Source organism: Amblyomma maculatum, chromosome 5 (assembly GCF_055883805.1).
Source record: "Amblyomma maculatum isolate TAMU_Amacu chromosome 5, ASM5588380v1, whole genome shotgun sequence".
NCBI lineage: Eukaryota > Metazoa > Arthropoda > Arachnida > Ixodida > Ixodidae > Amblyomma > Amblyomma maculatum.
This window is the reverse complement of record NC_139348.1, coordinates 118583624-118596815: the sequence shown is the minus strand read 5'-3', so window position 1 is coordinate 118596815 and position 13192 is coordinate 118583624. Positions and strand designations below refer to the sequence as shown.

The 13192-nt window shown below is 46.7% G+C and overlaps 1 long non-coding RNA gene and 1 other non-coding gene across 2 annotated transcripts; both read right to left on the bottom strand.

Moving 5' to 3' along the window:
* Window positions 1-706: 706 nt before the first annotated feature.
* TRNAH-GUG (transfer RNA histidin (anticodon GUG)) lies at window positions 707-778 on the bottom strand. Its single transcript has one exon. It is a non-coding gene; the product is annotated as a tRNA-His (tRNA).
* A 4066-nt stretch (window positions 779-4844) lies between these two features.
* LOC146189323 (uncharacterized) lies at window positions 4845-8993 on the bottom strand. Its single transcript, XR_014707286.1, has 3 exons — window positions 8865-8993; window positions 8331-8385; window positions 4845-5070 (listed from the first exon to the last, which is right to left on the bottom strand). It is a non-coding gene; the product is annotated as an uncharacterized LOC146189323 (long non-coding RNA).
* Window positions 8994-13192: the final 4199 nt, after the last annotated feature.

Genomic DNA, 13192 nt, shown 5'->3' with positions numbered 1-13192 from the left:
TTTCTTTCACTTGAGGTGGGCAGCAACTCAAATCGTATTAGTTGCAACGAACTGCTGTATTGACTACATATGTTCAGTTTTGATGTAATATGTTTCACTGTGTTGGCTCCCAGGCTTGAAACCCGTCTACGAAAATACCAAAAGTTCGAGTTCCCATAGCACAATTTATGAAGTGCATAAAATGAACAGGACTCGGTAATTTTCATGAATACAGTCTGTATTTTGATGTTTTTAAAATACAGCATCTTTTACTAATCTCTTCTTTTTTCTTTTTTGAAAAGCCTATAACAGCCATTATTAGTAATCATACAATGGGTGAGAAATAATTTATTATTTACGCCAGCATTACCGATGATGGCATCATAGATATAAAAAATAAGAGGCCCAAGAAGAGAGCCCAGTTGGTGAATGGCGGAATGAGCTGGATCGTTGCAGGAAACGAACTGTTGTGTATATTTTAATCTTTTTACCGTCTGGCAGAAGCTTCAAGCAATCAAGCGGAGATTTAATTGTATGGATAACTAAGGCAGAAATTTAATCGATTAATGTACAATAAAACGGCACGGTGGGCCGCGCTTTTGACTGGCGGCGCCCAGCGGATAAGTGCGCGTTGGTCTTTAACGCAATAGATAAAAAAAAAAAGCGAGCAAGGGGTTCTTCGGCGGACTGGTCGGTCTCATGTAACAAAAAAAAATTAAAAAATATATGCCGTGACCAGGATTCGAACCTGGGTTATTGCGGCCACAACGCAAGGTACTAACCACTATACGATCACGGCTACCCAACCGGGCGGTAGTGTGATTCTTTAGAGGTATTTTTAAGAATATGCATAATATTTATGTGTTTGGCGCTGTTTAATCGATTTCGGTAGTCAAAAACCGCCGAAACTGCTCCGATCGCACTCTTCACATCTTCCAGCGAGCGCAATAAAACTGTTAGTATCTCCTTGGGCGCTTTTTACCAAGTCATACAGTGGCGCGGTAGCTTCGAAGCAAGGTTGAGGTAGCAATGACATCGATCGCGTGGCCAGTGTAGCGGAACTCTTGATATTTTAGGGCGCAGGACTTTGGCGCCCGTTCTTCCGTTTCGCGTTGCCGTCGGCGCTGCCCCTCGTAACCGGCTCGGCATCAGCGGATCACGGTGCCTGCATCCCAAGCCGAAACACAGAGCCACGTTGACTTGACTCGCTAGCTGCGTCAGTATCAGTCAACCGCTGCCTTCCACAATGCCACCCCTATGCGCCAATCAGAGCACCGTATCGGTGGCGGCGGATCTCGATATGTGCGACGCCCGAGCCGAAACGCATAGCCGCCGCCGTTCGCCACGGCCCACGGCTAACTGCAATGTATCGAAAAGCTGAAACAGCTGATGAGCTGCTCACAAATTTCGCATTAGGAAGTAACGTAATCGTCGCCAATGTTTTTTAACGAAACAGTTGGCTCATCGGCTGCTGCGGATGCGTGACGGAGTTCTCTACAACAGTTTTCTAGGATGGAACATTCAGCGTTCTTTGGGAGCAGCTGCATGCGCCTGATTCAGCCTCCGCTCTTTTCAGTCTGGCCGGGGAGTTTCCGGCGGCGGCAGCGAATATGCTGACTTTTTTTTAGTGTCAGCATCAACATCCGGAAGCTGGCTGTATACCCACATGCAGTGTCTAGGCCGGTTAGCTTGGCTGCGCTGCTTCGTGTTCGCGCGACGCTCGCTGCGGCTGGTACGTGTCTCGTGCTCGTGCCAGAGCTCGCCTGGAATAAATCTATCCTATTGGCATCTCAACGGACGTTGCCTAAATTCGATGAATTGCAAATGAAGTATTGATGACCTAAACAGGAAAAAGAAGAAAGGAAGGCCTAAAAATTAATATGCAGAAGATAAGGTAATGATCAACAGCCTCGACCGGGAAGGAACAGAAGTTCACGGTAGCGAAGCACAAGTGGTAGGCGAGTATGTCTACCTGGGACAGGTAGTATCCGCAGATCCGGACCATGAAAGGGAAATAATATTAACTAGGAGAATATTATTAGGGGGAAGAGAATTTGACAAGTACTCGCCGATTACGACTAGCAGCTTATCAGTATCGCTCAAGAGAAACAGGGCCCGTATTCCGAGTTTGCGTCGTTATCGAAGTGTCGCTATCTCACGTGACTCCGAGTCATTTGATTCGTCGAAACGCCGGAACTGGGTGTTGCCAATACGGAACCGGAAGAGGTGACCATATCATATTCCGGCTTTTCCACCAATCGGATTACTCGAGGTCGGGGAGATAGCGACACTTTCGATAACGACGTAAACTCTGAATACGGGCCCAGTTGCATCTTACCTGTGCTCACCTATGGGGCTTAAATGGAGGCTAACGAAAAGGATTCTGCTTATAGGTTGAAGATAATGCAGAGAGCTATGGAACGCAAAGCGGTAGGAATTACGCATTGTTAACAGATATGAAGTGTGCTGTGCTTCAGAGAAATAACTCGAGTGCCACTCTAGTTGAAATCAAGAGGAATAAATTGAAATGCATGGCAGGACATATTAAGAAGGGAGGATAATCGATGATCGCTAAGGGTGAGAAAGTGGATTCCAAGGGAAGGAAAGCATAGCAAAGGGCGGCAGAAAGTTAGGTGGGCGGATCTCAGGGGTCAAGTGGATGTAACTAGCACAGGGCCGGGTTTATTGCTGCTGCTGAGGATCAGACATGAACATCTAACCCTGGCGTAACTGTTCCATGAGAGGGTGTCAGTCTACACTGCATGGGGTCGGGTGGGCAAGAAGGACCGGGCCCGGCCCCTTGAGTTGGGTTTCCCTCCGAGCTTTGCCGGACGGGCTGGGCTCAATATTAGCGAGCCCGGGTAGGGACCAGGCTTGAGACCACGGGCCTGGGGTCTGGTTTTGAGCCTTGGGCTCGGGAGCTAGGGGCTCTCAGATTATAGACATGTGCAATGCTCCAGGTGGCACCTCAGAGCGAACTGCGATATGCTCGCCGCTACCGCCCGTATACTTAGTACGCCTTTGCCCGCCTCCACGGCATGCTCTGGCCATATTCGAGCCACATTTAGAAGTTAGGAAATTAAAGCATTTGCAATATTTGGCTTATTTCATAAAATATATTGCAACATGATCATGCTTGCCTGTGTTTCACGTTTCCCCTTAAGTTTAAAGATGATGAAAGTAACTTGAGTTGTAAGAGTATACGTCACTAGCTGGCTCTAAAATGATCGAGGGCCTCATATAGAGGGTATATAGGCTCGCTGTAAATAAGTTGGTCTTTTGTAAGCGTACGCGCTGCACGATGGCTGCTTCCTCTGACTGATCACACTGCATCGCCGTGGAAACATATGTTCTGTGAACTGTCAAAAAATCAGTGCCTTGCAATCTGCTGCCTACAAAGAGTTTTTTCTTCTTTCTTTTTTTTTTTTTTACCTTTGCACCACATAAAGATGATTATAAATGTTTGAGTCGTAGGCCGAGTGGTTGTACTTAGCGCAAAGCTGACGCAAATTGAGCGGCAACTTTATTTTGTGCGCTTTTTGTTAATCCAACCTCAGAATAGGGTCGTATATAGGCGTTATCCAAACGTTGCATTGACATTAGTATGCAATGCTAACTGGCGATAAAAAAATTACTTTAGTCACATTAGGCAAAATAATGAGGGAGGAAATGTGGCATCCAGAAGCCCAATGGAGAGCAGTAGCTAGAATTACGTCAGCAACGACCACATAATGAACTGTCACAAATTTGTCACAAAGCGGCTAGCACTGCTCGTATGGATCGATTCTGACCAGCGTACTATTGCCGTCCAATAGGAGCGGGCATTGATTGTGAGGTTTGTGACAGTTTCTGTGACGTAGTTTCGTAGATCGGCCCCACTGAAGCGGAGCCAGCCCCAAGTGCCGCTCTAGCAGTGCACTGGGGCCGTATTCCGTATAGGCTTCCATTTCTTTTGGCCGGACGTTACCACGATGGCAGCATCAGACAAAAACAGCCGGCGGTCCGGTCACAGAAATCGCAAGATAAGTGGGTTCCGCCGTCGGTACTCACCTCACGCACCAGATAACCACTATGTGGATAACCCCTATGTGGGTAACCACTATGTGAATAACCACTATGTGGACAACCACTAGGTGCTCCTTGCAGCACCTTAAAATCGTACTAGCAGGCTTGTTGATGAAGCATCTTGTGAAGAATAGCGCAGACATAAACAAATAGACAAGCGAGAAGATTACTCAAGCACTGTGTTCGTCGCTCTTCTTGTCTAGTGTGCTTGTCTCTGTTAACGTTGCTCTTCACAATCGCCCGGTCGCTTCGGAAGCCTGAATGACGCGGCTTCATCACCCAACTGACCAATGCCAGGGGAAGAAATGAATAGGAGATGTAAAGTGGAAGCTGGCAATGATGCCCTGGCTTCGTGGTTCATGTTTATTTTGCACCACAGCGCATCAGTGGCATGAAATTCAGTTCCGTGAGCCAACTGGCTTTGAAAGTAATCAAAGAGTAAGCCACGCGGACTGATTTCATTGTATATTATCCCAGGTTTCTGGACCTTTCTGCTGACAAGCGAGTGCATGTTCTATCGTTAAACTCCAGAGCCATCAACGCCTCTTAATATTGGTTCTTATAGCCCCGTATAAAATATAGCTCGTAGTAGTTCCTTTAAGCGGAGTGGCGCCTGAAAGGGTGAAGAGCTCTTAAATCCCGTGAATCCACCTTTAATCCACCAAAATATTTCTCTTCGTGGTTTTACGGGCAAGGTGAGGTGGTTGCATGGGGGCGCGGTAATCTTCCTCTCTCCCCAACAGCCTCCTCTAAGATAGATGCTTCATCTCTCTCAAAGTGGGAAACAGCAATGAGAAATATTTAGTAGTGGAGTTCTACTTTATTTCGAGCACACTCATGATCATATTTTTGCCTCCCCCTGTCCATTATCACATTCCCGGATGGGCACCTTCAGAAACGTCGTCGGTGCCCAAAGGGTACGCTGGCCCCATTCCTGATGCACAGAGGTCTCTTGTCAGGTGCGTTCACTCTTTCCCGGCATGTGCAGCCCACACCACACGGGAATCCAGCGGTCCCTAGGCGGCACTGTCAGGGAACAGAAGAAACGGTAACACCGAGGATATTTGTTAGTTTGGGCTGTGTAAAATAATACTAAAATTTGCCTACATCGACTGTTCACTGTATCGTAATCGAACATGGGCCAAATTAATTGAAATCAGTTGAAAACTGTAACGGCAGAAAAATAAAACATGGATGGCGCCACTGTCGCATGTTTTCACCATGAAGGGGCAAAAAGCTAGGAAGGAGCAGCCTATTTTTCCCCATGTAGGGGAAAAGTAGGAAAAAACATATATGGTCATATTTTTGAAGCCTGGTATAGTGAGAAGAAAAAATTGCCCACGATTACGTTACTTCCTAATGCGAAATTTGAGCGCAGCTCATCAGCTGTTGCACCTTTTCGATAAATTGCGGCAAATATTTTGAGCAAGACACGTATGTACAATTACATACAACTTTTATTAATTTTTGCACTCGTATTGCTTCAAGAAACACTCCACTAACAGTTCTTGGCTGTCATGAAAGAAGCTTTGTGGTCGGAGAAATGGAGAGAAATTGAGTTATCGGGAGGTTGCGGGAGGCAGCGTGTGGGTCCATAGGAACGTTGCGCAACAAACAGGTAGCAGCAATTGACTGATGCCGCTGACGCCGCTAGCGAGTGAGAACGACTTGCACCGTGATCCGTTGAGAGCACCCTCGCCTCCACACAGGAAGAGGGGGGGGGGGGGGGGGACCCCCTCGTCCTCTTTCTGCATGGCGACGACGGCATTGGACGGTGTTGTACGCAACACTATATAGCAGCACGTTGTCTTTACTCGCTAGAGGCATCAGCGGCATCAGTCAGTGCCAGCGCTGCCTCCGGCGACCATCCCTACCCCCCACCCCCGCTCCTTTCCTATAGTGTTCTCCGATCGCCGCGCGCGCTCCTGCCCCCACGTTTGCCGCTGAGTGTACCCCCCCCCCCTCTTCCTGCGAGGCTTCCGTTGCTAAAGTGCCGGCTCGCATTGGGGGGCTGAAAGGGGGGCGGAACTGGTTACGAGGCCAACGCCGACGCCGCCGCGAAACCCAGGAATGGGCGCCAAAGAGCTGCGCTCTAAAAAAAAAAGACGCCGCGCGGGCTCAGTGGGTAAGATGCTGGGCCACTGAACCGAACCCGGGTGCAAACCCGACAGCAGCGGCCGTGTTTCCACGAAGGCGAAACACAAATGCGTCCTTGTGCTGTGGGGAATGTCAGTGCACGTGAGATCCCCAGGTGGTCGAAATTATTCCGGAGCCCTTCACTATAGAGTATCTCTTTATCTCTCTGCTTTCATTACCACCTTCCTCCCTTCCCTTATACGGCTTGGTTCAGGTCTCCATCGAGATGTGAGGCAGACACTGAGCGTTTACCTTCTACTAACCAATATATGTACATTTTCCCCCCAAGTTTACGGATCCATTTTGCCAACTACCCTTATCTACATTGGTTTACAGACTAGCAGCTATTCAACTTGTAGGCCTGCATCGGGTATGATATGTACGGTCGGGCAAGAAAGTGACACTCCCTCAATCGGGTATTCAAGGGCTGACAGGAGCGCACCGGACAGTGCAAGAGCCTCACTGAGTCTACGGAGATCCCCGGGTGGCTGAAATTACTCCGGAGCCCTCCACTACGTCCTTTCTTCCTCTCTTTCCACTTTCGCATCCACCTCCCCCCCCCCCCAACCCTTCCCTTACGGCGCAGTTCAGCTGTCCACTAGATGGATGGATAAAAGTCTTTATGAAATTCCAAAAGGCTATTTAGAGCCGTCCGGCAGTCCATTGGCCTTCAGCGGAGCTCCAACTGTTCATCGGTATTCGCTGGTCTTGCGGGCCATCGTTGCACATAACGGCCTCTCACTGCTCTCTATACTCTGTTTCATACATCAAGTGCAACACTGCCAAAGCTAGAGCTCTTGTTCGCGCTCCTCGCAATCGCGATGAAAAATAGTGCTTGCTCTTGACGGGAGGTTGTTGTTGTGGCTGTAGGAAGAAGGAAAAGAAAATGAACGGGCCTGCTACTGGCTCTGTAACTGAGCCACCTCCGCTGCCTCGTGCTGACAGAAGACAAAATAGAGAAGAAAGAAAAGGAAGAGGGAGAGAAAGACGCGCGCCGCAACAACAGCCGTCGTCCACCACCGAAACGGTGGCGAGTGCAATGACGGCCTACAACAGACAAAAATTCTGTGGCAGGCTGGCCCCTGTCCCAGCACCATCTGGGGAGTACTGTCCCACACTTGGCGGGAGGAAATAATAGTTGCTTGTTTACATCTGCCATCAACTCCGTGGTGGGATTGAAAGGTGGGAATGTGAATCGAAGCTAGCCTTCGATTCACATTCTGCCGGAGACACTGGATAGACGCGTTCCCTGCAAGCACGTTCACTAAAATGCACCACGGCTAGGGCTGGTTTGCACTCGGTGAACTATACGTGGGCCAAATTCTCAGGATGATAGGACGCAAAAGAGCCCTCGAAGAGACAAGGCAGTGGCCTCAGAGGAGGATGGCTTGCAAAGGAGGAGACTGTCACTTCACGTTTCGTCTTAATTTTTTTCCTTTTCCTCCGTGACTTTACAGACAAACTATATGGAGATATCAATATCGCTTTGTGCTCGGGAATCTCCAAGGCTGGTCTGTATCCGCTAGACTCCAACCTCATTAATTGACCCGCAATCACACATACTGTATCAGTCTTGGCGTCATCAACGTCATGAGTTCGAATAAAATGGCGGAAAATATTATTCCACTTTTGAATTCAAATAGCCCAGCAATGAACACATTTTGCGCGCATATCATCAGAGCCGCGAAAGTCGCACATCCGAATTTCGCCATGGCATGGATAAACCGATACGTCAGTTGAGGAGCGACGAGCCGCGGGTAGAACCGTCAGCTGTTTCCAAGCTCCACTAATGACCTACGCTGCAACGAATCCCATTATTTCTTTTTATGTGACAGCGTGCCCCGTGACGTCCAAAAGCTATTTACATATTAACATACAAATAATATTTGCTAAGTATATGGCCCCCTCAGTGGCATGATCAGAGCAATGTCAGATGGCTGACGACCTATGTAAACACTGAAAGCTCTAGAGCGTCTACTCCCCGTTAACCCCCTCCATGGCCATGAGCCTTCCTAGTTAATAAAGGACTTTCAACTCAACTCAACCACGTCTCAGATAAGAGCGCCTCCGTGCTAAAACTCTGCCTCCAGTGCATAGTTGAAACACTATAAAAGTGGAATGAATTAGACAGCACCAAAATTTCCTCTTACTCGTGCTTGACAGATGTCACCCTCGCGGCCTGGGGGCGACCCTGGAAGTCCGCATCTGCACCGGAAATTGCACTTACACAACTGTCCGCAGCGAAACACTTACAGAGCACGTCACGTTACCGCGCGCACAAAGGACACGGTTGTAGATGGCTCATGATGTCTCCAACAGTGCGATCAAAATCCACATACTGCAGAAAAAAATGGGAAGATAACTTATTAAGGGCTTGACGAGATATAGCGTTAATGGCTCCCGATTGTGGGTTCCCACTGCGCGTCCTCGTTGGCGGTATATGCCTTTGGACACTTGCCTAATCACTATAATCTTCTAATATATATATATATATATATATATAGAGAGAGAGAGAGAGAGAGAGACGGCTAGGTCATGTGATATCGTGACGTCACCCAACCTGGCGACCAGTCACCTGCCAGCTACAACCTCACATGCTCGTGACCTTCCGTTCCCAACGCTGACGCCGCGTTTTCTTGACAATAGGGCTTTTCAAGATATAGCGCTTCGAAATGTATACCTACTCTGACACAACGCAGAAAACTGCTAGGACAAGAAGAGAAATGGCACAGCTCTTCATGTAGGAGAGGACACGTAGCTGAACATCTACTCTCAAGGTGCACGCAGCCTATTGGAAATGTCAGCGTATTTATATCGCGAAATCACTTCCGTATAGCACAAATTGCTCAAGTCGTTTCCTATGGCGGGACCGGAAAGCATTGATTAAGAATACAACATATTTTATTCAGAATTTAACTGCACCTAAAGGGAGTAATGAAATAAAGATGGACTAAAAGACTTGACAAAGGTAAATTTAAATCTCAGAACGTTACGAGGGTGATACAAGCGTATCTTACTCAGTGAAATGGGGAAGGGGAAGGAGGAAGAGATGTGATTGATGGGGAAAGCAAGAGACTATATATCATGTCCTGGTGCCGCAATATCGTCGACGGATAATTTGCAAGCAAAAGATTTCAGCCAACGAAATGAGAATATCGCACTATTTGCACACTGTACATTGCAATATATTCAGTGGAAACGTCACGTGACAACCCCAGTGCGGAGAAAGGCTCCGGCTAGATAGGTCTATCTACAATTATGCTCGCCCGGCTCATTTATGCCGCTTCCATAAAGAAATATATAATTCCACCAAAACTGTTTTGCTGTAGAGCTTTTTGCTTATGATTGTACATTTGTGCACATTAGAAATAGTCTTCAAACATACAGTATTGCTATTTTTTTCATAACCGAGAAACGAAATAATATGTTTAACAACTAGAATGAATACCATTGCACCTCCCTCTCTCTCTCTCAAAAAAAAAAAAAAATACAGGGTATGAAAAAAGTTCAACCACCACTTGCATTCTCCCATGAAATTACCAGAAATAGCGAATTTATTCCGTTTTAATCTATCTTCAACCCTGCCAACAAGCATAAAAATACTTTATAATCATTGAGAAGGCTTTGGATATTGCATAAGATAAAATTTAGCTAAATCCAGCAAATAATATATCGAAGTTTTGACGCCTACTCCTTAAGGGGAAGCCATGAGCACTTCTATGGAATTAAAAAATGCGTTCAGTTTTATATATATATTTATATTTTCAGTTTACATAATGCAATACTTTTTAGTACCTGATATAAAGTAGTAAGGATTGTTGTTAATTAATTTGGATAAATATCGAAGTCGCAATAGATTTTTAAATTCGAATCAAAGCTGTTCATTTTCTTTTTTATATCCTTGAATTTTGGCCGATTTCAATATATTATGGAAGGAGAATAGACTGCTCTAGAGCTTCAAGTTTTTTCAGATATAAAGAACAATGCCTGGATAATGTATGAAAAATGTAACAAGGGCAACACATTATTGAGTCGTGCCAGAATATGGGGCTGAACACTGGCAATTTTCAGGACAAGCGCTAGGTTTTTATTTATGCATTTAAACAATATAATGCAACAATTTTCTAGTCTATAACATTTCTGAGGTAATGAGGAGTCTCGAGAGGGATGTTATTAAAAATCGAAGATGACTTTTTGTTTTTTAACTGGAATCAAAGTTGCCCCTTTTTTGCTGTCTTCAACTTTCGGGAGATTTTGATGCGTTGTGGAGAACACACCTAACCCTCTAGAACTTCAAATTTTGTATGAAATGAAGAACGTAAACCGCATAATAAGAAGAAAATGTTTTAGTGCAAACAACTTAGGTCGTGAAGCCAGTAGGTAAGGTTGAAAAATCAACATTTTTTTGCAGCGTGCCGTTCCTGAAGCGAAATTTTCGATTTTTTACTAAATCAACTGCAAAGACAAAGATGTTCTTTTTACAGTTTTTATAAAAGTAAATGTTGCATATATTTAGTGAGTAAAAATAATAGATCACAAGATCTCAGTGCGGAACTAGCAGGTCTCCAAACTTGCAACTTTTTGAAATGACAAAAACGGCGATTTCCATCTCTAGTAATAAAAGATTTTTTTTTTCGAGAAAATTACGTCGTATGTTGAAAAACTAAGGTTCATTCCTTTCTGTCGAGGCATTTGCCCACCAAATATAAAAATTTTATTGAAAACAAAAATGGTCAAGGGACCTCGATTACCGTACTTATCTGAACACACCCGGACACAAGGCAAGAGACATTTGGCTTCCTTCTGAGCTTCTCAGAAGAGACGCCAAGTCAACGTTCGATCTTTTGAGAGTTGTTCAATATGCGGCGACCTTCGCCATAATTGCGTGACTTCTTTTCTTCAGAAGATGAGGGATGTTCTAATTTCTCATCTTTCCCCGGAAGGTTTTTTCTTATTCTGCCCAAGTAGGTTGATTGTTTTTCATCTAAATTTTGATTACAAAGTCCCCTGTATCATGGGATGCAAATGTAACATTCTTTTTTTTTTATTTTTTTTATTTTTACGTGTTATAAACATAGCTGGCTTGAATTGTTTCTTGGTGGAATATATTTTGTTTGCATTTGCCACGTAGGTGTGAGATTCCAGCGCTCTTAATTCGTAGCTGTACAGATCAACGCCTATTTGGTACGAGTAAGTGTACATTGTACTCATGGTTCGCTCAATCTCGGCTTCTGAATTCTCCGTCCTGACGTTCTCAGCGCTTTCGATAGCGACACGCATCCTGACGTGTGTCGATCCCCCGGGCACACCCGCTCGTTACCGCGTCGTTTGTATATTTTCGGGCACAGTTTCGACCAATAACCAATTCTTGTTGTGGAAGCATTTCGTTTGCCGTACACCTCAACGCACGCGCTGTTACACTATTCACGCAAAAGGATACCATTATTGCGGTCCCTGTCGCGCAGACCTGCATCCGTGCCTGCATAATTCGAATTTGCTCGCAAATACAAAACAGGGCATCAGTCTTACAGATTACACATTACACAGACACCTCGCTTAATTCTTCGCCACCGATTCTGCAAACACCGCGTTAAACAGCTCCCGACTCCACAGTCTGAGCCCACAGTCTCAAAATAAGCGACGGCGGAACTGCCGACAAGACCGTCGAACTCAACTGCGTGCCATCACTGATGAGCTTAGCGACAGGGCCAAGACAATCGCGGGCCCGGAATTCCTGGAGGCAGCCCACAGTTTGGCATCATGCGCTCGCGTTTCTGTAGCCGAAGGGGGGGGGGGGGGGGGGTCTGTTGAGGAGGTGAACGTAGGGTAAGGGTGCAGAAGGAGATGGGGAAGGTAATAGGAACTTGCAAGAAAGCCGGGCGGCATTTCTGCGAAGAACAAACCGTGGCACCGGCACGAAAAAGCGAAGCCGACTCTGGCGAAACGCAGTCCTTCACTGCTGTCTAGCTGGGCTCGCGCGTCGTCTGCTAAATTCGGCGCAGACGGCACGCGGCAGCCGCCGGACAAGCGGCTTGTCTTGTCCACATACTTTGACAGCGGCGGCACCGAGGACTGGCTCACAAGAGGGCGAGTTGACATCGCCAGAAAGTTTATATTTTAAAAGCCACATTGAGTCAGCCAGTCCTGGTCGCCAGTCCAAGCATCGTGGAAGTCGTTGGCTGACTATAAGACGAGCCGCAGATGCGTATCGTAGCCTCGAGAGAGGAAATCGTGATCGCCTGCGTTGAATTCCGTCCAGAATCAACATGGAAGAGAACATACCGCCCGTGCAGAAGCTGTAGAACGTTTCGCATGTCAACGGGTTTCGTAGGGACGTCTTTAGTGTCCTGACGTCACAGTGATTTATTTCCGTAAGTACGCGGCAAACGGTTCATTGTGCATCCGAAAATAATTTGGCAGCAATAGCTTTCTCACGGATCTATCTATGCATGTGCGTGAAAGGACAACAACTACAAAAAAAAAAAATGAAAAAATTAGAAGGGTTCAACGCTGCTGAACCGAACATTGAGCGAAGACATTAGCTGCGGGGTGACCGGTTTTTAAATGGGTACAAGCTTTCCCCCGGCCTGGTGCTCGGCTCTTCTGGGGTGAAATGCTTGGGAAAAGGGGTCACGGCCCAAATAGTTGCGCCGATGTGGCAGTGATTCGTTCCGCCATCGGACAACAATAAGTCCGCCTTGCGCGGCAACAGCCCATTATGTGGCCCTTTTTTTTTTTTTCGTTTTGTTTTTTTAGGACTGCTGCAGCTGAGGCTCTAAGGGAGCACTTCAGGTGAGGGTCAAAGGAAGTACCTTTGCAAGACAAACAGAACCACCTTTGCAGGCTGCGAGGTTCGAAACTGGGTTTGGGCCCACTGCGGAGGAGGGGCGCGCAGCGGGGTTTACGGAGCTTCTCCCAAACGCACACCCCTGTAAAAGCCGAGCACCAGGCCGGGGGACGCTTGTACCCATTTTTACCGGTGGGTGTCCGGCGGTGGGTTTCGAACTGACCA